This window comes from Vespa velutina, chromosome 12 (genome assembly GCF_912470025.1).
Source record: "Vespa velutina chromosome 12, iVesVel2.1, whole genome shotgun sequence".
Taxonomy (NCBI): Eukaryota; Metazoa; Arthropoda; class Insecta; order Hymenoptera; family Vespidae; genus Vespa; species Vespa velutina.
The window spans coordinates 3,626,310-3,631,309 of record NC_062199.1 but is presented as its reverse complement, the minus strand read 5'-3'; positions in this window follow the sequence as shown (position 1 = coordinate 3,631,309).

The window sequence follows — 5,000 nt, the reverse complement described above, 5'->3', positions numbered from 1 at the left end:
ATAATATATATATATATATATATATATATATATATAATTATATAATATATGTTAAGATATTTTTTTTACATATTTAAAATTACTTAGAAGTCATTCCTAGAATTTTATTAATTATAATCAAGTTAATTAGAAAAAAAAAAAAAAAAAAAAAAAAAAAAACATTTATATACCTTACAATTTGTTTAATCTTAATATATAATTTGCAATAATATAATCAACAAACATTAACAACGCTTATAACGATATAATAAATATCAATATTTACTTATTGAAATTTAAAGACTTAAAATCATTGCTGGATTTTAATAAAATGATCTAAGGGATGATAAGCAACAAAAGAAAAAAACAAAAAAAAGGAAATTGGAAAAAAAGAAAAGAAAAAAGAAAAGATGCAAAAGAAGAGAAAAATAATTTACACTTCACTATTTTTCGTATGATCATTTTTACGGAAATAAAATGAACTTACGATATTGATTGAAAACATGATAACTAATTGATAGGTTGAAATTAATGATCGAGAGAATAAAAAAATTGGCTACACGATGAACATCGAGTATCATTGATGTGAGCTCAATGGATCGTAACAGGTTGATCAAGAGAAAAATAAATAAAATAAAGAAAGAAACAAAAGGAAAAAATAAAGGAAAAAAAAAAACCAAAAATAAAAAAATGAAATAACAGATCATATTTTCATTCGCACTGTCTGACATCATGAAATAAAATTTACGATTATTCGAAAGCTCAGAAATTGAATATATAATTGAAATAACAGTCGATTAAACAACAATATGGCTATTACAAGTAGCATCAACGTCCATTATAGGTGAGAGTAGTTTATTACTGTATAATGGGTGATCAGGAAAAAAAAATTATATCACACACACACACACACACACACACACACACACACCCACAAACGTATATATATATATATATATATATATATATATATCGGTTTGTTCTAATCGATAAAATATTTTTTTATAAATATCATAACAAAAAAAAAAAAAAAACAAAAAAATAAAAATGAGAAACAAAAATATAAAAAAAAAAAAAAGAACTGATGACAAACAACTGAATGGGATACATAGAAATGGTTATAATAAATTTATAAAATAAGGGAATTTAAAATATTTAAAATAAAGCTAGCCCTTTCTTACTCCTATGCCCGTTAATTCGTCGCGGTGATTATAGATCCATTAGCGTGGCAGCCAACAAATAGCATGGTACAATCCAATAACCATCCATGGGCCATAATAAAAGGGAAGGCGGTTTAGGCACCAGTCAGGGGTAGTTTAACTTGCTGTTAGTTCCTACACCTTCCTAAACGTATATTCGTGTCAGTATTTATATATATATATATATATATATATATATATATATATATATATGTTAATGTGTGAGTTTATGTATGTGTGTATGTCTTTCTGTGTGTGTGTGTGTGTGTGTGTGTGTGTGTCTGTATATCTTTGCGTCTGTAAACTATTTGTCTTACCAAATCGTATTGGAACTTAATAATTCCTTCGTTAATGTTCGAGCATCAAATGCAAATTGGATTTGTAAATTTTACATATTTTCATTATTTCTTTTTATTTTATTTTATTTTATTTCCTTTTCTTTTTGTCTTTCTTTCCTTCTTTCTTTTCTTTTTTTTTTATTTTTTTTGCTTTTTTCAACTTTATTTTTTTTGTTTTTGTTGTCATTTACTTATATTTTGTCCCTAATACGGAAATAATTTAGTGTTATTCATACGTTCGAATAAATTTTTAAAAAAGAATCGATCGAAATATAAAATGTTGATGTACGAACAATCTACGCAACGTACGGATTTACATAATGTAAAATTAATTTCTAACGTTTCATAAACGTATTAATTAATGAAAATAATTAATGAAAATAATATAATATTATATTCGTTAAATTAATTTACTATAAATCGTGATATAATATTATTTTAATTTTTCAGCAGTTATAAAATCTATGATAAATTTATAATCGAACGATTTATGATTTACATGGGGTATTTAAATTATCTACCTTGAAAAAAATTAATTACGTTCGTCGATACTTTTTCTTTTCTTATATCATTTTAAAATAAATATCTTTCAGATTAATTTTATGAAATTTCATCTTTCTTTCACGATATTACATCGAGATTTGATAACGTTTATTTAAAAAAGAAAATAAATAAATGAATAAATACATACATACATACATACTTACATACATATATATATTATAATTACATACATATATTATAATTATCATAATTTTATTTCTTTTTTTCTGAAATATATTTATTAAAAGTTAACTTATTAAAAATTTACTTGATTATTTAAAATAAATTACATGAAATAAATTTATTTAAAAAAAATAAATAATTAAATAAATAAATGAATATATATATATATATATATATAAACATATTTATTATAATTATTATAATTTTATTTCTTCTTTTTTAAATATATTTATATAAAACTTATTTATATATTTGAAATAAATTATCTTAAATATATTTATTAAAAAAAAAAAAAAAAGAAAATAAATAAATAAATAAAATACATAAATATATTTTATTATTTATTATGTAAAAGTTATACGTAGGAAAATATGTAAAAGATTAAAATAGACGAACGATTTCGATAGTTTACGATACGTAACATTTTACGTGGCCACGTTGTATATAATCTGTATATAAAACTACGTAGGTGGTATTTTCGACATCCCCGCATGACCAAGCAGATAACGATCATTGAGTTCATTGTCGCATAAACGTAATATCCTGTATATCTCTGAACGCCCACCTCCGCCCACCTCCGTCCACCTTCAGTCCATCCACCCTACCGTTTTCCTTTTATAAACGAATAAGGGTGGAATTCTTCATAAGGATAGAAAAATAAGACAAGGGGATGAAAGAACACGTTGAAGTAAGAAGGTGTTGGATGAGGACGAGTGCGAATCCTTTTTCAAGAGTACACCAGTCACATTGACGGTGAATGCCAACGAACGGGGTAAATGGGAAAGGAGGGTAGATCGAGGGTGAGGGTGCACTAAAAGCCCCCGTCTATGACTTTTGGCTAAAGACCGAGCCCGATTAGATCAGTGGTGCTGATTATCACCAATTCGATCTTCATCTTTCTTCATCTTTTGACAAATTTTTTCATATCTTTTTATTTATTTGTTATATATATATATATATATATTTATTTATTATATATTGTATTTTACATATATATATATATATATATATATATATATATGTTATATATTATTTATTTATTTTTAATTTCTTTTTACTTTATATTATGCATTAATTGTTTCATTAATTTTTGATTTTTTTGATGGCGATAATATTTAGATATTAAAACAAACAAAAAAAATATATATATATATATATATTTATTTATAAATGATTTATTTGTAAACTTTTATTTTTTTGACAAAATTTCTGAAAATCTTTTTTATTTAATAAAACAATATATAATATGAAAATATAATTACGTATATTGATTTATAATATATCTATTTTTTAATTAAATGAATATATGTATAGGTATATATATATATATATTGTTTTATAAAAATTAAATAAACGTATATAAATTAAATTGATAAATTAGATTGTAAAATCTAATTATTAAATTGAAAAAACAATTATTTCCTATAGGTATATAATTTTTATACTATAAAACATTTGCATAATAATGGTTTGTATGTAGTTTGTGTATGTAAGTAAAAAAAATAGAAAGTAAACGAAAAGAAAAGGCAGAAAAAAGAAGTGAAGAATACACGTTAAAAATTGAATTCATTTCTTTGTTTTTTTTTTTTTTTTTTTTTTTTTTTTTTTTTTTGTTAATTTTACGACAAACGTCAGTCAAAATTACAACTCTTTGTTCGAGAAGTTACGAAACAGAATAGATGAACAAAAAAAAAAAAAGAATAAAAACGTTCGAAGTGAGGGTAAAAAGAGAGAGAGAGAGAGAAACAGGAAAAAAAAAGAATAAAAAAAAAAAAAAGAAACAACACAACACGAAGTAGTCGATCGGTGTCGACTAGCGTCATTCGAACGACATTGTATAAGGGGTGAACAGGGGAAGGAATAGAAGGGTGGTCTAAAAGCTTCGACCATGCATTTCAGATAAAGACCGACATGGACGAAGCGTTAATTATCGTCCTAGCTGGTTTCATCGTAAATCGACATGCGAACGTGTCATGTGTGATCCTTGGGTTGATTGTCCCTTAAATAATCCTACTGATTGTCGAAGGAAAGAGGATAATACGAAAAAAAAAAAAAATAAAATAAAATAAAATAAAATAAAATAAAAGGGAGAAGGAATATATTCTCAACGCAATCTCAATCTACCCTTTTGAAAGAAAATATTATTACATATTTTCATAATTAACGTCGTTTATTACAATTTATTTGATTAATATATCTATAGATATATAATTTTGTAAAATTATATTTTACATTAAATGTAAAAATATTGAAATACGTTCGAAGGAAAAATATTTCTTCGAAAATGTTATTATCGATTAAAATAAATGTTCACTTTTTATTATTTTTTTTTTCTCTTAAATTAATGCCTATTTAGAAAATTATTGTTTTATTGTAAATAAAAAATATATTTATTTTAAATATATCTATAAGTATGTAGATGTCATTGATGAAATTAATTGTTTAAAATATTGTAATATATTCGTGATGATATATTTATTTTAAAAGTGTTTACTGTCAATATCGAATAAATATATTTAATTAAAAAATTATTCGACAAACAAAGTGTTTTACTTTTAAATAATGCACATAAAATAAGAAATTATTTACACTTATATTTATTATTATTTTTATTATTTATTATTATTGTTAATATAATTATTACTGTTATTATTATTATAAAAATCGATTACATTAAGTAAAAATAATTCTTATCTTTTAAATTATTCATATAAATTATTTTTAAATAAAATAAAATAGTTAAATATATATGAATATA